The sequence below is a fragment of the Macrotis lagotis genome, chromosome X (assembly GCF_037893015.1).
Source record: "Macrotis lagotis isolate mMagLag1 chromosome X, bilby.v1.9.chrom.fasta, whole genome shotgun sequence".
In the NCBI taxonomy this organism is placed as follows: domain Eukaryota; kingdom Metazoa; phylum Chordata; class Mammalia; order Peramelemorphia; family Peramelidae; genus Macrotis; species Macrotis lagotis.
This window is the reverse complement of record NC_133666.1, coordinates 142,312,348-142,335,219: the sequence shown is the minus strand read 5'-3', so window position 1 is coordinate 142,335,219 and position 22,872 is coordinate 142,312,348. Positions and strand designations below refer to the sequence as shown.

The 22,872-nt window shown below is 36.4% G+C and overlaps 1 protein-coding gene and 1 long non-coding RNA gene across 7 annotated transcripts in view; one reads left to right on the top strand and one right to left on the bottom strand.

The window, feature by feature from the left end:
- The window catches only part of LOC141499707 (uncharacterized), a 98,440-nt gene extending 97,758 nt beyond the window's left edge, over nt 1–682 (bottom strand). Inside the window, exon 1 of the long non-coding RNA XR_012471735.1 lies at nt 222–682. This is a non-coding gene — a long non-coding RNA (uncharacterized LOC141499707). The remainder of the gene's footprint in view (nt 1–221) is intronic.
- Nucleotides 1–22,872, top strand: part of RNF216 (ring finger protein 216) — a 221,284-nt gene that overhangs the window by 395 nt on the left and 198,017 nt on the right. The window contains exons 1-2 of one of the 6 annotated variants that reach the window (XM_074202365.1): nt 126–289; nt 4,508–4,676. The exons of 1 other annotated variant lie outside the window; for it this stretch is intronic. The gene's annotated coding sequence lies outside the window, so the exon portion shown is untranslated. Of the gene's footprint in view, nt 1–124; nt 4,677–22,872 lie in introns of those variants that run through there. 4 more of the 6 variants (XM_074202360.1, XM_074202361.1, XM_074202366.1 and 1 more) reach the window with 4 other exon arrangements.

Below are 22,872 nucleotides of genomic sequence, written 5' to 3'. Positions count from 1 at the left end.
GGCGGAGGAGGCGGCGACGAGGACGCTGGCGGGGGAGGTCGGCAGGCCCCGCAGACGGGCCGAGGGCCGGGCCGAGGCGCGGGAGCCGAGGGCAGCGGGGGGCGATCGGGGCCCGGGCGCCCCCTGCGAGCCGCCGGGCCGGACTCTGGCCGCCGCCAGCCTGGGCCGGGCCCCCCGCACGGCCCCCCCCGCGCCCCAGGTTTCATAACCTCCCTCGTTACCTTTCAGAGAGATCTCTAAAATCCGATTCCGGCTAACTTCTCGGCCGATCCCTCAGATTCAGCTCCAGGTTTGTCTCCAGGGCTTCCATACTGAGCAGCTGTTCGTTCGTTCGTTCGTTTGTTTGTTTGTTTTAAATGATTCTGGTTCTCTTCAGATAATTAAAAGACCCGAAGGAAACCTTCTATTGGCCGGGGCATGAACCTTGGTGCTGAGGGTCATCGGCCTTTATTGCCTCGGCCCACCTAAAGCTTCTACAGGAAAGGGTCCAGCTGGGGTTTTTAAACAGCTGAGTTGAGGTCGGGATTGATTTTCCTGGGCAGTATGAAATCCAAGTTCTTGGGACTGGGGTATTGTGGGAATTTGGCCTTCTGAAAAATCAAGTTTTTTTTTTGTGTTGTTTTTTTTTTTAATTTGAGGGGAGGGCTGTGGGAGAAGGAACTAACTCATCCGATGCAGATAAGTGACTTACGCTGTTGAGTGTCAAAGGCCTTGAACCCAGAATCAGGATTCTGGAACCCGACTGTGAGGCCGGCTCTATTTCTATCAAGCCGTCTCTTGATTCGTTTTGAAAAATTGAATTTTGCTTGAGTTTGAAACTTAAGTGAAATACAGGAATAGGTAAGTAAAATATATTGTGTAGTGAAAAGGTAGAGAAAAAAAAATCCCGAGATTATTGTGTACATCAAAAGTGATGTAAGAGGAATCTTATTAGTATAAGATGTAAATAGTACTTATATTCATCATCATGATGATAATGAGCCAAGAATCCTAGCACTGCCGTTTTTGATATCTGTGTGACCTTGGACAAAATACTTAATTTCTTTGGATCTCTTTTTCCTCATTTGCAAAATGATCTCTCTGACCCTTTCCAACCAAAAATCAACGCGACTAGAATTTAGGAGTAAATTTCAAGTAATTTATTGTTGGATAGAGCTATATCATAATTTGGACTCCTGGTTCTAGATAGAGCCACATCATAATTTGAACTTTCTATCATTTTTGGCCAATCTGTCTAGAATAAGTTTTATTTTTGACTAGGTCTCCAGTCATAATCCATCAACTTTGCTATAATCAACACCCTTTTTAGATGTTTGGACCAAAATCTGCATGCTCTTTGGTGAAAGAAGCACTAACTTTTAAAAGCAGTATCTTTTGAAAACTGGAACATCTTAATAAGCTGTTGCATAATGTAATAAATGGTAATATACTTGACATTATCTGGGTTATCTAGCAGGTCTTATTATGAGAAAAGACTCACTGAATATTCTTGAGCAGGAAGTACATTTATCTTAATTTCAGTATCAATTTATGACTTCAAAGGTGAAACATCTTGTAGTAATTTAAAGATGAGATTCTTTACCCTCCAAAACAAAGTTTTCAAATTTGAATGAGTGTATGGAAAATCATTTATTGGTGATTATAATGTGCCAGGTACCACAATGCTAAAAACTGGAACTCTGGTTTCCAACCTCTTCTACTGAAACTGTCCTTTTCAAAGTTGATACTGATCTCTTTTTTGCTAAATTAAATGATTTTTTTTATTAGTCCTTAAACTTCTTGAACTCTCTGGGGCCTTTGATGCTCAGTCACCCCCATAGGATGGCTCATACTTTACTTCTGAGATTGCCTAGATTGCCTCCAGTTTAGGGGCAAGGGGGAAGGAAATGAACATTTATATAACTTTCTGTGCTAGGCACAATACTAAAAACCCTTTACAAATATCTCAAACAATCCTCACAACAACTTTGTTGAGGTGGGTGCTGTTTTAATCCTCTCCTCCCCCTTTTGAGGAAACTGAGGCAAAAAAAATTAAGTGACTTGCTTGGGTCATACAATTATTATGTGTCTGAGACTGAATTTGAACTCCTGACTCTAGGCCCAGTGCTCTAGCCATTATACTACCTACAGTTTATCCTGTTATATATCTCATTTGTATGTAGTTCACATAGTGGCAACTTTTGCCTTTTTTTTCTATCCCTGGGAATTAACACAAAGTCTTACTTTTAGTAGGTACTTTATAAATACTTGATTTGATACTTTTCTAAGTTTGGTTTTCATTCAGGTGACACATAATCCTTTAAGGGCATGATCAGTGTTTTTGCCTTTCCTTGCGAATAAAGCTTTTTAACATTATACTTGGCATATAGTAAGAAGTTTATAAATACTTGTTGACTTGACTTGGAGATACAGATACAAAAGTGAGAAATAGCCTGCCCTCAAGGAGCTCACATTCTAGTGAAGGAGACATATATCTCTATCAGGGGTAGTGGTGGCAAGGGAAATCAGTATGGGGGGAGGGCTTCAGAGACAAGTTACAATTACAGTAAAATTGTGTTGATTTGACTATTAAGCCAAAAACAAAAAGTGTAAAGGGGTGAGGGAGAGCCTTCACTTAGTGGACTTAATCAGAGTATCTCTTTGCCCAGAGCAGAGTTCCTGGGCTGAGTGGATTCACTCTCTAGAGGTGCAGAGAATGACAAGAACTCAGTGGTAAGGTAAGGTAGAAAGGCTGACAGAGGGCTGTGAAACCTGAAATTTATGTTTTAATATTATCATTTCCAGAAAGACTCTTTTAACGGCTTATTGAACTTCATATCTAACTATATTTGCTTATGTGAAATTATAAGTACTTTGTTATGTTATTTTGGAGAATCCATCATAAAAATAAATGGTTTAATTTGCATATCATTCAATATTGATCAACAGTTATTTGTTGATATGAATCTGCCAAAATGTGTAAGGTAGGAATATTTTTCCACTATCATTTCCCATTTCTTGAATTCTCTTCACTGGTATTCTTCAGCTAGATGAACCAGGAGGCAATAATAACAACTAGCATTTTAAATTGTGCTTTCATAGCATAATAGAATACGGTGATATTCTTGTTTCTCTTTTAGGAGCAAAAGTAAAGCGTCTCAGAAAGGGAATTCTAGAATTAGGCTTAGAATAATATTGTTACAGTAGTGAAATTGTGGAGTGTGAAAAGGGGTAATATTTTCATGTGGATATGTTGAACTCTCCATTATGAGCTCTTCATAAGTGACATCTTAATTTTTAGTACTTCTGTTGCATTTCAGCTAAATTTTATATCAAGAGAACTTTCTACTGGGAGGCCAATTTTCCTATTGATTTCCAATGTAAAATTGGAATGCCTTGAAATTTGTTAATTTGGCAGCAACATTAATAAGATCACATTTAAGAATACAAGAAACCTTTTATAATCGTGTATTTAAATAGGAAAAAAATATGAATTTGGGTGCTTTTTCTTTTTGTTGGAATGAGAAGGAGAAAAAGATGACCGATTTGGACTTGGGCTCTTCATAATGTGTTTCTATCAGTGAGTAAGTCATCTTTTCTAAGTCCTGGCATGGCAGTCATCTGTTCCCAACTCAGAGTAATCGTGACCTTTTGGCTACTCTGGTCATCCCAGAAAATTAAACTAAAAATCCTCCCATCCTCCATCCCTCCATTCCCCCTCCCCCAATAGAATTTAGAGAAAGTTGATGCTGATTTCAGAGTTGGTAGGCCATTTAGTTCAACCTTTACCTGAACAGGAATCCTCAAATGTACAGTATCCTCAACAAATGATTAGTAATCCAGCTTGTTTGAATCCTAACCATTCTGCTTTTAAATGTCTCTTAATTTCAAAGAAACCTTTCTAATCTAGAGCAAAAATTTGTATATCTATCATTGATAGAAAGAGCACTGAACTTCTAGTAATACCTGATTTTTGACTCTTGATCATTTTCCTTCTTGTGTGATCCTGAGCAAGTCATTTCACTCCTAAGTTTCAGTTTCTTCTCCTGTTATACTGTGGTAATGATTAAAAAAAAACCCCAACAGTTTTTTGTAAAAATGAAAACAACGGAAAGGTGAGCTAATATTGTTGTTATTATTGCTGTTTCTAGTTCTGTTCTCTGGAACCAAGCAGATCTCTTTCAAATAAGTGGACAATTCTCATGTCCTCTGTGAGTGTTCTCTTACCCAGGACCAGACATCTCTAATTCCTTCAAGCAACCAGAGGTAGTTTGGTGTCACTGGATTTGGATTCCTTTCTGTTCCGAATGAGACAAACCCTTAGGTGTGTGGAGGATGGGGAAGAGATATGTACAATGGGTGGGTAAACTGTTACCTGTGTTTTATAAGAGATATGGGAATCTAGGGTATGTTAGTTTGTTAACTCTTAGGTTTCTAATAACAGAAGTAACAAAACATTTGATCACAAAAACATTATCAACTCAAAAATGGATATCTATCTATCTATTGCTTTATGTACCACTGATAGTGACAACTGTTCTAGTGGAATTGAAAGGATGATTCTCACAATAACCATGTAAGATGAGTGCTCTTAAATCTGAGCTTGTGATCTTCTGGTGGGTCCTCAGCTGAGATTTCTGCACACCTGATACCTACTGTTCATCTTTCTGCTTTTCCAGTCAAGTCAACAAGCTAAGGTACCTTCTATGTACTGCATACTGTGTGTGCTAAGCACTAGGGATACAGAGAGAAGAAAACAGCCCTCTGCCTTCAAAGAGTTCTTATTCTAATGGAGGTGATTTGCTAATACCTAAAGTTATACATAGGATAAATTGAAGATAATCTTAGAGGAAAGGTAATAATAATAAGGAGGATGGACAAAGGCTTCTTGAAAAAGATGCAATCTTAACTGAAAACCAAGAAGTGGACTTAAGAAGAGAAAGCATTTCAGGCATGGCAGACTGCTGGGGAAATGTCCAGATTTGGGAAATGGAGTATCTTGTGTTAATAGCAACTGATATTTCACTGTCACTAGATTATAGAGTTTATGATGGAGATTGAGTTGTAAGAAGACTAGAAAGTTAGGAAGGGGCAAGGTTATGAAGGGCTTTGAAAGATGAAAAAAGAGAATTTTATATTTGATCCTGGAGACAATAGGAACCTACCGGAATTTCTTAAATAGAGGACATGGTCAGACCTGAATTTTAGGAAGATCTTTTAAAACAGCTGAATAGAAGATAGACTAAAGTAGGGTTACAGGAAGTTTCAGATTGGTCAAGTCCAGACAACAGCATAGGCCCAGTGATAGATAGCTATATGACCATACCTGGCTGTTATAGAGCTAGTTTTGTGTTTGTTTTGACAAGACATTTGTATCACCAGAAATTACTGTCCCCCCAAAGAGTTAAGCAAAACTTGAAATAACTTGATTGTGATAGTATTATGTCAATTAATTTAAAATTTGCAAAATGCTTGACATGCATTATTTCATTTGAGCTCCATAAAAAAAGTGAGGTAAGTACAAGTATCGTCATTCACATTTTAGAAATAAGGAAACTAAGGCTTGAAAAAATGAAGTAAGTTGCTTGTGGTTATCTGCCTAACATTCATTGAGTTATATATTTTTCATTCATGTATTCCACAGGCAAAAATAAACCATAAAGCTATGACATTTAACAAGAGTAAAGGAGAAATCATGCCAGTGATGTATTTATTGTTCAGTAGATGTCTAAAGTGCAACACTTTCTAAAAACTGTTCTGTTCTCTTAATTGAATAATTAAAAAACCTTTCATTTATGAAATATTTAATTGGAGATCAAAGATTGAGCATATGACCCCTTTGAAGCTCTATGATGAACAACTGGGGATTTAAGAGAAAATAATTGCTATTAACACAGTGAGTATTAGTAGTAGAATTGGAACCCAAATCTTTAATACCAAATTTAGCCAAATACCACTTATAGCCACATCACTTTATACTTTTGAAATTTACTGATTAAGAGAAATGAAAGTTGCCTGCTTTAACTTTCATAATATAATAGCATTGATTTTGTATTGACCCTATTTGAATTGCTTTTAGTTTTTGTTTTTATTTATATCATTTTAGTAATTGTTCTTAATCATTCTTCTGGACACTTTCTTTACAAAGGTTTCTCTTGGAGGGTGTGGGGAAGGGATCAGTCTTCTGCCAACCTCAAACTGGGTACATAGAGGTGGGGTGGTGCAGGTTCAGTGGAAAACACCAGACTTGGAGTCAGAAGATCTGAGTTCAAGTTCCAGCACAGGTAATGTACTAATCCAGTGATTCTGGGCAAGTTTGCTTAGTCCGTGGGTTAAGAACACATGAGGTCTGTGAACTTCTTTTAAAAGAATATTTTGATAACTTTTTCAATATAAATATTTTCCCTCCTTATCCTATGTATTTTGTTTTATCCATTTAATAAAAGTTATTCTGAGAAAATTTTTAATAGAATTCTCCAGCTTTCCAAAGGGATCCAATAGACAAAAAAAAAAGGTTAAGAATCCCTGTATTAACAGTGAAAAAAGCATTTTGTAATTCATAAAGTACCTTGCAAAGGAGAGCTGTCATACCCCTTTGCTGATTCCTTTTTTTTGAGGGGAGAGGAAAAGATGTTTTTGAGGGCTCAGAACTAACCTAAGGGTTGAGGAAAGGTGAATGAGACCTGGTGGCATGTCAGAGGAAAGGGAATAATATAAAGAAAGGTTGTATGTGAGGCCTCCCAGCTGGAGTGAAGAGAGTTGTTGAACCCTCCCAACCTGGAGTTCCAGGGTTGCTTGGTTGGGGTACTCATTTGTTATTCAAAGTCTACTTTGGTCAATGACTAGAATAAAGATGAGTGAGACCTGGACCTTCCCTTTAAGGTACTTAAAATCTAGTAGATGGAGGGAAGATAGTGAATGAATAGATTTTTTTTTTTTGGTCTCATCTGTTATATCACTGTGCCTAGTAACATAATAAACATTAATAAATTTTGTTTTTATCCATTCATTTATTTAATTTAGTGCAAATCAGCAACTTTCTGTAACTGTTTCTCCACTCTTAGGGTTCCGACCAAGCCTCCAGCTCCCTCTAATGAATCATTAAAAAAGCATTAATTGCTTTTTTGTGTTCCAAGCACTAGTAGAACAAAAACAGACAGTTGCTTTCAAGAAGCTTATATTCTAATGGGAGAGACTACTCTTGTGGAACAGTGTTGACTAGAGAAAGAGATATTAATTTGCAAAGTTAAAAGAATGGGAGATATATCCTTTCCAGGACCTTTGACAAAGTTAATTCCAGTGGTGTACCTTCTACTATCCCTTCTCCAATTCAGATTAAATGAAATTAAAAAAAAAATTCTCAACTGAAACCAGTATGGTTAATATTAGAAGAGAAACCAAGTAACTGTTTTTCTGGTAAAGGGGTCATTTCTAAGATAAATAGGAAACTGATTCAGATATATGAAAGTAAGCCATTTCTTGATAGGTCAATGGTTGAAGAACATGCAATTTTCAAAAGAAGATATCTAACCTATCAATAACCATTTGTGGAAAAAGATGTTCTAAATCACTAATAGAAATGGAAATTAAAACAATTATGAAGTACTACCTCACACTCAGATAGGAAAATGACCAATGTTGAAGGGGCTGTGGGAAAACAGGCATGCTAATGCAGTATTGGTATAGCTGTGAATTGTCATTCTGGATAGCAATTTGGAATGAGGTTGAAATAGTTGCTAAATTATTACCCTTTGACCTAATATTGTGTCCCAAAGAGACAGGTATGTATAGAAATATTGATCCATTCTGCTTGTGGTGACAAAAAACTGAAATCAAGGAGATGTTTCATGTATTGGGGAATGGCTAGAAATAATATGGTATGTGAATTTAGTAAAATTAGTGTACCATAAGAAATGAGAAAAGAAACAGTTTCAGCGAAACCTGGAAAGACCTGTATGAACTGATACAGAGGAAATTTATACACTTCTTAAAAAACAACTTTGAAAGACTTGAATTCTGGTCAGTGTAATGATCAACTATGATTTCAGAGAACCAGTGATGAAGAGAGGTGATGGACTCAAAATGCAAAATGAGACAGATATCTTCAGATACAGCTTATGTGGGGATTGTGGGTCTTACCTCCCCCTTCTCTGTTATGTATATTTGTTAATTTTTTCCACAATAGTGGGGGGGGGGGGTGAAGGGTGGAGAAGATATAGAGTAACAGAAAAAAAATGTTGTTTGTTTTTTTAATGTAGAGAAGAAGAGGAATACCAAAAAGAAGCCCAAGACATGCAGGGCTTCTTTGAAAGCTACAGGTTAAATTTATTGTATATTTAAAAAGAAAAGCAAGTTTACATAATAGAGATCTTTAGTTTCATATAAAATACTTGTTTTCTTTTCTCTATATGGAGAAAGGCCCATTTTATTTGATGTTAAATTCAGAATACAAAAAAAATAAAAGTTGCTTTGTACAAAGCATCACCCTTCAAAACTCTTGGTGAACTGCATTGTTAGTTCCATTTAAGATCCTCAGATTATACACATGCAGTCTATACCCAGATTCATATGTGAATTTTTTTAACTTGATGTAGTCAGCAAACATTTATTAAAAGTTTTATCTTGTGCCAGTCTCAAGAGTAAACCCTGCAGATGGCTCATGGCATCACCTTCTTGCCATGACAAGTTATTTCTGGACTTTAGTGTAAAACAAACTTCTAAGAAGAATCTGGATGCTTGAATGAATACTTGAAGAATCTTCTAGCTTTATTAAACACACATTACCACTTGGGACTTCTTCAAGTACCATATCTCTAACTCTGTACCCCCACCATATGTGGAATGTGTCCCCTTTATATCTCTGCCTCTTAGAATCCTTGATTTCTTTAACGATTCATCTCAAATGCCACCTTCTACATAAAACTTTTTACTTTTTTCTTCTATTTCCAGTTTATCCTACATACAGCTACGACAGAGTTATTTTCATGTTATCTCCCCAGTTAGAATGAACTCCTTGAGAAGGAGGGGCTGCCTAGTACCTCTTTTGGTAACCTCAGCACTTGACAGTTGAATGCCTGGCTCATAATTGAAAATAAATATTTATTGTTTGATAGATTGATTAAAACCTTTCCTGACAACCTCAACTGCTAGTACCTTCCTCTTAGAATCACCTGGTATCTATTTTGTATATATCTCTAGGTCAACATTTTGCCTCTCCCTTTCCCTTTTTTTCATTTTAGCTATGTATCTCTAGGATCTAGTCAGTGCTTGCTATTTAAATAGGTACTTTATAAGTAAATGATTCTTTGATTAAGAAATCAGAGTGAATGCTTTCAGTTGATGGTTATTTTCTTAGCAAGTATTTATTAGCCACTTATGTGCCAGGTACTGTGTAAGTACCTGGGGTACAAAGAAAATAAAAAACAATCCTTAGCCACAAGGAAATCACATTATAATGGGGGAGACATTGAGAATACACAAGCCAAATATGGAATGAGGGAAGTTAACCTCAGAGAGGCTGTTGCTAGAAGCTGGGGTTGGGAGAAGAATCAGGAAAGATAGCCTCCGAGAGGTGGTGCTTGAGATGAATCTTAAAGGAAAGCAAGGATTTTAAGAGATTTGGAGGGCGAGAAGTCTAGGCATGGAAAATTGCCAGTACAAAGCAGATGGGTTGCCATGTGAAAGGACTAATAGGCAGGCCAGGAAAGGACCAGGGCCTGAAGAACTTTAAATAGCAGAGGACTTCAAACTTAATCATCCCAAAGTCTCTCTAGGAGAAGGGGAAGAAGATTAGGCAAACCTAACCTTGAGAAAAATCACTGACAGCCAAGTGAAGTTCAGAATAGGGAGAGCAGACTATTCTAATAGACCAGAGTTGGAGTTGTATGTTAGATGGAGAGAAGGGTGGACATGTAAGAGATTGAGAGGAGTTGGCTGTGACACATTTTAGATGAACTTGGGTGACTAAAAAAAGGGTTGTGGTATTCTCACTGGTAATTGGGAAAATGGGGAAGAGGATTTCTGTTTTGGAAAAAGAAAATGAGTTCTGTTTTGGATATAGGTCATAAATTTTTAGAGGTGCAAGAGTGGTCTCTGACTCCAATCTTAGTACTTTATCCACTGGGTACATTTTTGAAAGGTAGTGGTGGCCTGGGAAAGATCTTTTGGTTTGGGAAGTCTTTGGGTTGGACAACTCATTTCTGAGACAATGATTGTGTTGATTGGTTGGTGGAAAGAGAAGCAAAGATGAGGATTCAAAGGAGTTCAAAGCTAAATGACTTAGCATCTCTCTTATCACCTCTGGAAGTCTGGTTGGGAAAAGTGAAACAGTAATATTAACCATATTTAAATGAAATAAAATTTTGATTTTAAGATGACAGAGTGGAAAAAGTGTTTTAACCAATAAACTGGAATACAAAAGGAAATAAATGTTTAATTAATTTAAGTCCAGATCTTGGCCATGTGGATGCTCCTTCCATCTTCAGGTTACAATTCCATTTTAAAAATTAAAAAAAAAATAATCTTTCATTTTTACTTCACCCACATTTCACAATATATACCTGCTGCCTGTACAGAGAGCTGCCATATCACAAAGATTAAAAAAGGAGAAAACTAACCAACACAGCAGCTGAGGAAGACATTTATTGCATACCCATAACCCTTAACTCATCAAAGAAGGGAGGGATGTGAATTCTTCCATCTCTGCATTGGAGGGTCACTTGGTCATCATAATTAACAGAATTAGTTTTTCCTTATACCTTTTTTCCTCATTTATATTTTCATGTTTATCAGTTTCCTGAGTGTTTTACATTTCTCTCTTCCTAGTCATAATTTCTTAGAGTGTAATATTCCATGATTTTTAATGTCTCACCCTGTACATGTATTCCCATATCTTTCTTAAATCTTTCATAGTACATCTGCTCAGGGCAGTTTTAATATTTTATGAGTAGCAGAGCATCTTCATCCTTCGCTTTATGTGACCAGCTCACCTCCTTCTCTTGTTATTAATATCCTTGTTGTCTTTTATGCCAATTTTTAAACTATGACTATAGCAATTTGTGTTATCTGTAATTTTTAACTATTCATCAACACCAGCTTAGAATCATTAGAAGTACTGTGGAGTCTCCCAAATTCAACTCAGACCAAACTCTTCCATTGAATTCTGGCTCCCAGTTTCTCATCCAAGTTTCTAGACCTATGCAATATAATATGTATAATAGTGACTACCTGGATTCTCCCCCTACTCATGTTTAGAGTAATAGGCTTTTTTTTCCTGTTACAGAAAATCTCCAAAAATCTGTTTCCTTCTCTTTTCATTAAAGATCATCATATATATATATATATATATATAAGGCAGGAACTGGAATCAGGAAAATCATTTTCCTGAGTTCAAATTGGGCCTTAAATTTTTAGCTATGTGACCCTGGGCAAGTTATTTGACTGTCTCAGTTCCTCATCTATAAAATGAGCTGGAGAAGGAAATGACAAACCACTTCAGTATCTTTGCTAAGAAATCCTCAAATGGGGTCACAGATTTGGACAGGAGACAGATTTTATATAGGTTATTATTTCTGTGATCTTGGTTATTTTTTTGTTTTTGAAATATATTTCTTGTGATCTTTTTCCATTTCTTTTGGAATATCTTAAAAATTTATCTCAGAACTAACTTTAAAATTGGTTATCCCTGGTATGGATCTCTTTGGTGTTGTGCTTAGTGTGAATTTGCTATTCTTCCTGACTTCATAAGAGTCATCTCACTTTAGCATATCAGGTATTGAGGTAGTAGAGTTCAGATTAGTGAGTCCATTGTTGTTACCAATGGAAATAGATCACTGTAACTTTGAGTAGCACTTTAATTAAAATTTTCAAATAACAACTTTAGTTTTAGAAAATTTTATTGTTTTTGATTTTATATAATCTATTTTCAAATATTTCTATTTCTAATAATATCAAATAATATTTCAAAATAATATTTTGATTTAGGCTTTGTAACAGGATTTTTTTTTTTAGATTTTTGCAAGGCAAATGGAATTTAAGTGGCTTGCCCAAGGTCACACAGCTAGTTAATTATTAAGTGACTGAGGCTCGATTTGAACTCAGGTACTCCTGACTCCAGGGTGCGTACTCTATCCACTGCACCACCTGGCCACCCCAGGATTTTTTTTTTTTAAGAAAATAAAAGCAACCCAGGAAAACCAACATATTATATCAACTATATTGGACAGCAGTTTCACATCTATGGTTTGTTCCACACTTCTGAACAAAGTAAAGAAGTACATTTTCTCAAATCTTTTTTTTAGGGCCAGACTTCATGATTATCATAATTACTGGACTTGGCCTTACTCCCTTCCATAGTATTTTTTTTTGAGATATAAAAATGAAGATAAATTCCTCAGCATCAGAGGCTTTCTTAAGATAAGGACACTACCTGTGGTGTTTAAAAAGTTTGAGAGATATAATTTCTAAGTAATTAGTTGTTTTATTAACAATGCCTGCATTTTAATGAAGAGGTCAGTGGCACACTCAAATGTCAGACACAATGCCAAAGACAATCATGATGACAAACCCACTGCTTATAAACCCTTGAATGTGGGATGTTCCTAAAGGTGGCTAGCAACTCTGATTGGGTAACAATAAAAGGTGAACGCTACAAAGAAAAAAATTATATGTAATATATATTTGAAAAGAACAAGTTTTGTACAGTACAGTTACAATTTCATGTAAAATGTTTTTTTTAATTGTACTATGTTATGGAAATGTTTTCCATAAATTAAAAATAAAATTAAAAAACAAGAGAAGTGAGCTCTAGTAAAGGGACTTAGAGTGGCATCATGTCACTATTGGGGAGAGACTATTCCTATACCCAGATTACCTGCAACCTTGGATAATCTAGACAAAAGATTATCTCATGCCCAAGTCTCAGTGGAATTCACCTTAGATTAGAGATTCCTTATACGACTGAGTGGAGTCTGACCAAAGTTGAAAAGAGTTAATGTTCTTTTAGAGCCTTAACTTTAAAATGAGGACTATATAAACAGGGGAACTCTGGATCTCTCTATATCATTTGTTATTATCATTTCTTAATTCATAATCCAAATGGACTATATATTATCTTCTAAAAATTGTATAAGGCATGATCAATTTGTTATATAGGCATGGTTGTAGTCTTTCAGTTTTTGCAAGGCAATGGGGTTAAGTGACTTGCCCAAGGCCGCACAGCTAGGTAATTATTAAGTGTCTGAGGCCAGATTTGAACTCAGGTACTCTTGACTCCTGGTCTAGTGCTCTATCCACTGCGCCACCTAGCCGCCCCCTGGTTGTAGTCTTAAGATTAACATCTAATATTAATCTTCATTAAAAACTTTAATAATAGTTAATATACTTGACTTTTCTAAGTATAAGCAGATAAAGTTTTCTTTCATATGGAGCACATAAACTATAGGAGCAGAAAACCTTCCATGGGTGACTTATACATGTCTAGAAAATCACTGAACAAATGCCTTTTTTTTTAAATAGGGAGGGGGTTTGTGATTTAGAACTTGGCCATTGCCATGGGATATTAGACTGTGGTTATTTTGTAAGAAGGCAGACTGATTGAGCAATGTATTTTGTCTAAGGAAATGGTTGAAACTATAGGCTGAAAAAATTTAACACCTACTAAATCCCTTTTAAGTTATCAAGTGGCCAGAATTAACCATCAAAAGCTCAACTTTTTATTTTTTGGTGGATCAGCGGACTTAAATGACTAGCCCAAAGTCACTTAGCCTAGTACGTATCAAGTGTCTGAGAGGCTGTATTTGAACTCAAGTTGTCCTGACTCCAGGGCTGGTGCTCTACCCATGGTGCCACTTAGCTGTCCCCTCAAGTGTTATTCATAAATTACCAGAAGGTTTTAATACTTCACATATAGACTTTCTCAAACTCTTCTTGAGAATAGTCCTGGAAAACAGTATTGATTATTCCAAACAGAATCAATGCTTCCAATTACTCAGTCACAACATTGATCCATAAAAGTGTAAGAGCAACCTTTGATATAACATATTCTACCAGGTAGTTGTTGTTGAGTCTTTTTAGTCAAGGTCTGACTCCCTGTGATCCCATTTGGCATTTTCTTGGCAAAATTACTGGAGTGATTTGCCATTTCCTTTAGCTCATTTTACAGATGAGGAACATCTTAATTAAGGAACATTTAAAACGCAGTTAAGTGACTTGCCTGGAACTCACAGTTAGTGTTTGTGGCTTTATTTGAACTCATCAGAATGAGTCTAACTGATTCTAAGCCCAGTGATCCATCCAGTGTACCACCTAGCTGCCTTATTATACCAAATATTCATTCATAACCTCCTAAACCCATGCCTACCATTTCCTGGTCACATTGATCCATGAGAACTAAAGAACATTTGGTATAGCACATGGTTAATTCAAATACTCAGAATCTTCTGTGTATGCTTAAAAATTTTAATGATGAAGAGATTGACTAGAAGAAATAAAGTCTCATTTGATAACAGGAGGTACATATGATAGCCATCATACTATTTGCTGCTGAAGATATCTTGAAGATTCAGGGAGTCACCTGAAGATGAGATAATATTCTAGTAGTTTTATTCAGATGTTCTGGGTTTCTATCAATTGCAACTTGAGAAAATGATTTCATAGGATTATGGAATTCTGAGGCAGAAAGGTCTTTAGAGGTCATCCGGCCAACTCATTTTACATTTGGAGAAACCAAGGCCCCAAAAGGCCACAGTCTTACTGGTTGAAAGAAGAAAAGCTAGGATTGGTGATGAAGTAGTTTTTTTATCCACCTTTGTATTAGTTTAGAACATTATATACAATTTACAGTGATGATGATACAACATGTATAACTCATGTTTGTTTTTGCAAAGCATTATAAAATTACATGTCAGATTTACACTTCACAACTCAGTAAGGTAGGCATGCTACAGGTGAAACTAAAGTTCAGGTTAAATGTCTTCCCTATAGCTGTATATTTACTAAGTGCTAGATATAGAATTTGAACCCAGGGATCTACTGACTCCAAGTGTTATGATATTATACTAGGGAACACTGAAACAATTAAAATTTTTTTTTGCCTAATTAGAGTTTATAGTTCAGTCAACAGATATTTATTAAAGACTTTGAATCACAGTTGAAGGTTGCCAGTTTAGCTAAGACAACTTCCTTTCCCTTTGGGACTTGATTGTCTGAGGTCTCAGGGGATTAAATGGAACTGAAACTTCAATGATTCTTGGCTGCCTGTAGGACTTTTAAAACCCTTCCTAATCAGTTTGCCTTTCCAGACTTGTTCAGTTCCAGTTATGTAGATTATATTTCTAGAAAACCTGACTTGCTCGTTGTTCCTGATACACAATATTTTATCATTTCTTTTTGCTTATGCATTGACTAACGAACTTTACTGAAATATACTCCCTCACAATTTTTAATTCATATTGGCTTCCTTCAAATCTCAGCTCAAGTGATTCTTTTTTTTAGAGTTTCCTTTCCCCTGAAGTATGGGAATAGAAACCACACTTATAATTTATATAAATTGAACAAGCTGAGAAGTGTGGAGAGGCCATTTCAGCCACAGGGAACAATTTGAGCACAGAGATAGAGGTAGAAAAGTAAATGGGTTGTAGATGGAATAAGTGAGTTTAGTTTTAGTCTTTAATATGCATGATGACTACTTATATGGGAAGCAGACTGCCACCTAACTACTTAAGAAAAATCCTGAAATTTCTACTAGATGAAATAATGATCAAGAAATCAAATGAAGAGGGAACTAGGTGGCACAGTAGATAGATAAATAAATTTTTTTTTAAAGGGAAGCTAGGTAGTGTAGTAGATAGAGGACCAGTCCTGGAGTCAGGAGGACCTGAGTTCATATCCAGTCTCAGAGACATTTAATAATTGCCTAGCTGTGTGACCTTGGACAAGTCACTCTTATTTTTATTTATTTAAGGCAATGGGGTTAAGTGACTTGCCCAAGGTCACACAGCTAGGCAATTATTAAATGTCTGAGACTGAATATGAACTCAGGTCCTCCTGACTCCAGGGTTGGTGCTCTATGCACTGTGCCACCTAGTTGTCACCTTATTTATTTTTATTTAGGCAAGTCACTCTTAATCCCATTGCCTTAAATAAAATTTCAAAAAAGAAAATGAGAAATTATAGTGACTTCTTTCATCTTAGAACTGTATAAGAGGTTAGCTGGAGAACTGAGGGCCATAGGAAAGGAAACTGCCAGTGAAACCATCAGCAGAAAACTTCCCAGCTCAAACCAATGAGCTAGGGACACATGCACCCTTCAGGGTTCTGTGTCTAGAGGTAGCCAAAACAGGTTTAGTCTCCCTTTGAGAATTCTCTAGACTAGGGACCATTAAAACTACATAGAGAAAGCAGTGGGCTTATACTTCTCAAACTGGGATATATCCCAGGCCCAGAGGTTCTGAGGTCCCTGATACTGTCATGTGACAGAAAGATCCAATGGAGACCTAATCCCAGATGGTAGAGATTAGCACAAGAACCTAGGGGACCCAAGGCTAAACTGCTAAACATCTCATTATACATGCAGCAAAGTTTAGAGGTAGTATTGGTCCAAAATCCTAATTCAGGAGCTAAAGCTGAATAAACAAAGAAAATACTATTCAGCATAAAAAAATGTAGAATTATACATAGAAGCCCCCAAAATGAAAGAGTAAGTAATTTTAAGAGCTGCAGACTCAGAAGAAATGGATTTTTCATAAGGATGACATGAGTGTATAAAGAAATGAAGCAGGGGACAAAAACTGAAATAAGACCTCTGAAAGAAAGAATTGGATTTAGAATAATTAGACTTAGGAGAGAAAGTGGCAAACCTTAAGAAATAGACTCCTTGAAATCTAAAATAGACTAAACAAAATAATTCTGTGAGACAACAAGTAATATAATAAAAGAATAGGAGGAAATGTAAAATATGATAAACAACCTACCTAAAAAGTTGAGAGATGATTTAAGAATATATTTTTTTAAGTCTGAAAATGATTTCAAGAAATCATAAATGAAAACTATCCAGAGTCAGGAAGCAAAAGAAAACTAGAATCCCTTAATCACCTACTGAAAGGAACTACCACCCAAAAAAGTCCCAGGAGTATGAACCAAAATCCCAAGCTTTCATAAAGACTAAGCATCCAGAAAAAAATAGTTAAAGTATCAAGGGAAAGTACACAAAACCTGACATTATTATAAACCAGAAGAGAATTAAGGATACAACATTTAAAAAGGTAGATTTATGCTTACAACCAAGGATAACAGCCTGCAAAGCTGAATATGATTATATGGAAATGGGGGTGAGTAATGAACCTGTAATGCCATAGAGGACTTTTAAGCATTCCTGTTTTATAAAAGCATCTGGGAACTTGGAATTTTTGGAACTTACAGAAAAATAAATTTAGTTTGAGCAATTGAAGCTTTAGTGCTAACATATACTAACATATATATGGGAGAGAAGAAAGTGCTTTAAAACCTTAATGTCTTCAAAAGGTTTTAAAGTAGTTAAAAATAGGTCATGTTGTGGCTTGGTTTTCTTTTGAGGATGTGAAGAGAGAAAAGATAAGGGAGGGGAAAGGGAAGAATCATACCAGTAGCTGAATGGAATAATGGAATAGTGGAATAAAGAATATTTCCCATAATTGCGATGCTTGAAAAGAGAAACATGGAGAACCAAACATGGAGAAAGGGGTGAGGGGAGCAGGTCTCAGACAAGAGTAGGGAATCTTATACTTAACTGAAGTTAGGTAAAAGAAGGCTAAAAACAGATACATCCCCACATAAAAAATTTGATATAGAAATACATCAAAATAAGTAAAGAAGGGGAATGGAGAGTGGGATTATAAAGAAATAGTCTTCAGCAAAACAAATTCCTAAAAGGGGAGAGAGTTAAAAAAAAGTTGGGGTAAGTGAAGAACTAGAATTATAGGGAGTATGTTAGATTGCTTCCTAGACAATGGGAGAATAGCTGAACAAATAGTTTAATCATGAAATCTTTCTTTTTTTTACTTTTTAAAAAAAATTTATCTTTATTAAAGATATTGAATTTTACAATTTTCCCTATCTTCCCTCCCCCACCGAAAGCAATCTGTCGTCTTTACTTTGTTTCCATGTTGTACATTCATCCAAATTGAGTGTGATGAGAGAGAAATCATATCCTTAAGGAAGAGACAAAAAGTCTAAGAAAAAACAAGATCCGAGTATAAGATACCTGTTTTTTTCCCTAAATTAAAGGGAATAGTCCTTTAGCTTTGTTCAAACTCCACGGCTCTTTATCTGGATACAGATGGCACTCTGTAGATAGCCCAAAATTGTTCCCAATTGTTTCACTGATGGAATGAGCAAGTCCTTCAAGGTGTACAGTGCTTTTCTGGTTCTGCTCTGGTTCTGGTTCTGCTCATCTCACTCAGCACCAGCTCATGCAAATCCCTCCAGGCTTCCCTGAAATCCTGTCCCTCTTGGTTTCTAATAGAACAATAGTGTTCCATGACATACATATACCACAGTTTGCTAAGCCATTCCCCAATTGAAGGACATTTACTTGATTTCCAATTCTTTGCCACCACAAACAGGGCTGCTGTAAATATTTTTGTACAAGTGATGTTTTTACACTTTTCAATCATCTCTTCAGGCTATAGACCCAGTAGTGGTATTGCTGGGTCAAAGGGTATGCACATTTTTGTTGCCCTTTGGGCATGGTTCCAAACAGCTCTCCAGAAGGGTTGGATGAGTTCACAGCTTCACCAACAGTGTTGTAATAGTGTCCCAGATTTCCTGCAACCCTTCCAACAATGATCATTATCCTTTCTGGTCATATTGGCCAATCTGAGAGGTTAATAATAAAATCTTAATGGATTGTAAAAAGTTAGGAAAAGGTCTTCAAAGAATCCTGGATAATGAAGTGATAGAACTGAAGTAAACTGAAGTAGGAGGACAGTTTATACAAGGACAGCATCATTATAAAGAAAAACAATTTTGAAAGACTTAAGATATAGTGTCTCCAGAAGACCTATGGTGAGCCTATCATCTACCTTTTAACAGAGGTGATAGCAAGAACCAGATACCTGGGTTTTTCTGCATGGTGCCAACTTTGTAGATTCTTCCTGATGAGCTATGCTTAGTGTTGGTGAGGAGGATCTTTTCCTTTTTTTTATTATCAAATTTTTTTTGGTAGAGGAGAAGAGAGAAGGGTTGGGGACTTTGACATCAAGAATGATGTCAAAAAGGACCATTGAAACATTTTAAAAATGCTTAGAAAAGAACAGAAGAAAGCATAGAAAAGCAAGATAGTTTTGAAAGTAATAGAATTATTTGTATACTTTATTTTTCATAAACAAGCAAAATAAAGCAAATTCCTGGTTTCTGCTATTTGAAAATGGCTTCTTTTATAAGTGTTTTAACTTAAGAATTTAAAAATAAAAATAACATGCACAGTGGAATGTTGTAAGATTGGGAAGGTAGGGTAATCAGTGCCAGGTTATGAGGTTATTCATTATGTTGTTTTGAAACAGATGGAATTTGAACTTGAGGAACCATCACTAATGAGTACTCAATATGGTACTTGTTGCACCATGGCTGTTGATACAGTTATGTGAATATTATTCAAAGTATTTTTATCTCATGTCTTAAAATTTGAAGTCCAAACTAAAGTGACAGTTTATAGAATTTCACTGTAGAACTGTCTTGGTTAGACTAACAAAAAACGAGTAGTGTATATTAGGGCTAGAGTTCTGTCCTTAATTTTATTTCCTGTCTTATTTTGCTTGGTATTACATTATATACTGGCTATTTAACTTTCTTTTCATAGATTAGAATTGACCAAGAATGAAAAATAAGTGAATTTTCTCTAGAGAAAACTTGAGTGGCATTTTGGTTCAGTGAATTTAAGAGTTTTATATATAAAAAAGGGAGGAGTCTGAATTAAAATACTTTAATTTTATAAAGATATAAGAATTTTGTGCCTTTTTTGGCTATTTTATGTTTTAAATAATTTCAAATTAAAAGTATTTAGTACAGATAATTTTTTTAGAAATAAAATGTTTTTATTTTAAGGTTTGCAAAATACTTGTATTTTTTTCACAATTTTTTCTCCATGCTAAAGTATCTTAACATTTACTTCCAAAACCTTGAGTTCTAAATTCTTTCCCTTCCTTTCCCCCCACTCCCCACCACTGAGCAAGCCGGTTACTTGATGTAGTTTAAAAATGTGTAGCCATGAAATCTATTACTACAATAGTCATGTGGTAAAAGTAAACACAATCCCCCCCCCCCCCAAAGAAAGAAACCTCAAGAAAATAAAGTGGGGAAATAAAGTGTGCTTCAGTATGTATTCAGGCTCCATCAACTCTTTATCTTTGGGGTGGATAGCATTCATTTTCCCCAAGTCCATCAGAGAAATTGCTTAAATTTACCCCCCCCCACAATTGCTATTGCTAGCTCCATCCTATCCCCCCCACTCCCATTTATTCTTTTCCCCTCTCTTTTCACCCTTTCACTCATCAGACTACCCTCTCCCATGATCTTTCCTCTCTTCTATCACCTATATTCCTTTCCCTCATTCCTTTTCTCTCCAATTTTCCTCTAGGATAAGATAGATTTCTATATCCATTTGAATGTATGTTATCTCTGAGCCACTTCTGATGAGACTAAAGGCTCACTCACTCACCTTACCTTCCCCCTTCTCCATTGCAAAAGCTTTTTAGCTTCTTTTATGTGAAATAACCCCATTCTACCTCTCCTTTTCCTTTCTCACAGTAAGTGACTTGCCCAGGGTCACACAGATAAGCAATTATTAAGTGTCTAAGGTCAAATTTGAACTCAGGTCCTCCTGACTCCAGGGCTGATGCTCTATCCACTGTGCCACCTAGTTGCCCCTTCATTTGATTTTTTGATCATTATTTCATCTGGTAGAAATTTCAGGATTTTCTTAAGTAATTCAGCTCCCTTGTCAACTGCCTTGTCTGTATATGCTCCTTCTGACTACTCAAATAAATGAGAAGGTTCATATGAGTATTATCATTATCAACCCCTCATACAGGAATACAAGCAGTTCAACATCATTAAATTCCTCATAATTTACTGTTCCCATCTACCCTCTCTGTGTTTCACCTGAGTCCTGTACTTGAAGATCAAACTTTCTGTTCAACTCTGGTCCCTTAATCAGGAAAGTTTGAAAATCCCGTTTCATTAAAGTTAATTTTTCCCCCAGAAAGAGTATGTTCAGTTTTGCCCAGTAGTTGATTTCTTGATTGTAATCGAAGCTCTTTTGCCTTCTGGAATATCATATTCTATGTCCTTTGAGCCCTTAATGTAGGAGCTGCTAAATCTTGTATTATCCTGACTGTGGCTCCACAATATTTGAATTGTTATTTTCTGGCTGCTTATAATATTTTCTCCTCATCTTGGGAGTCTGAAATTTGGCTTTAATATTCCTGACAGTTTTCATTTTTGGATCTCTTTCAGGAGGTGATGGGTGGATTCTTTCAATTTCTATTTTACCCTCTGCTTCTAGGATATCAGTCAATTTTCCTGGATTACTTGTTGAAAAATTAAGTCTAGGTTTTTATTTTGGTCATGATTTTCAGGTGACCCAATAATTTTAATATTATCTCTCCTGGATCTATTTTCCAGATCAGTTGTTTTTCCAGTGAGATATTTCACATTTTCTTCTAGTTTTTCATTCTTTTGGTTTTGTTTTATTGTTTCTTGATTAATCACAAAGTTATCAGCTTCCCTTAGCTCCATTATACATTTGAAGAAATTATTTTCTTCAGAGAGCTTTTTTATTTCCTTTTCCATATGACTAAATCTGCTTTTATAAAGCATTCTTCTCATTGGCCTTTTGGACAGTTTTTTCCATTTGGCCCAAACCTGTTTTTAAGATATTATTTTCTTCAGTATTTATTTTGTATATCTTTCACCAAGCTGCTGACTTGGTTTTCATTATCTTCCTGCATCATTCTCATTTCTTTTCCCAATTTTTCCTCTATCTCCCTTACTTGATTTTCAAAATCTTTTTTTGATTTCTTCCATAGCCTTAGACCGATTAATATTTTTCTTGAAGGCTTTGGACATAGACTTTATCAGCTGAGTGCGTATTTTCATCTTCCAGGGACCAAAGTAATTGTCTATGGTCAGAATTTTTTTCTTCTGTTGTTTGCTCATTTCCCCAGTCTTATGATTTGATTTTAACTCTTGTTAAGGTAGAGCCCTACTTTCAGGGTGGAGGATACACTGTCCCATGCTTTTGAGGGTGTTTTGCAGCTATTTTCATGGATATACCCCAGGGACCTCAGTTCCTTGAAGGTCTTAGGAAAAACTCTTGACTGCTCTCCTGGCCTGTGCTCTTGTCTGTTGATGACCACAGGCACTCCTCTTTGCTCTGGAATCGTGAGGAGGTCCCTGCTCTACTTTGTCATTAAAGCTTCTATTCCTGAGACTGGGACCCCAGACTGTAACCTGGATCTGAGTATGGACAAAACAACAGAGCCCTCAGGGGGAGCAAAGAGACCTCTGCAATCTCTCCTGACCCCCTTACCGACCACCTTATTAACAACTGTGGGCTGAGCACTCTGGAAGCAGCTGCTGGGTGGCTTCCCAGACCTGTTCCAGGTCCCCTGGGGCCAGGTCTGTCCTGAGACCTGCACTGGACTAGGCTCTGCTGTCACTCTGTTGTGGCAGAGCTTTTCTGCTGACCTTCCCAATTGTCCTTGGGAATCTCTGGGCTGTGAGAGGTCTGGAATCTGCCACTACCTTTATGGACCCAGTTGCCTACAGGAACCCAGCTTCTGGATAGCTGGAGCCAGTTTTCTCTGGTGCAGCCAGGTCTGCCCTGTAGGTCCTTTCTAACCCAGGTGTAACAGGCCT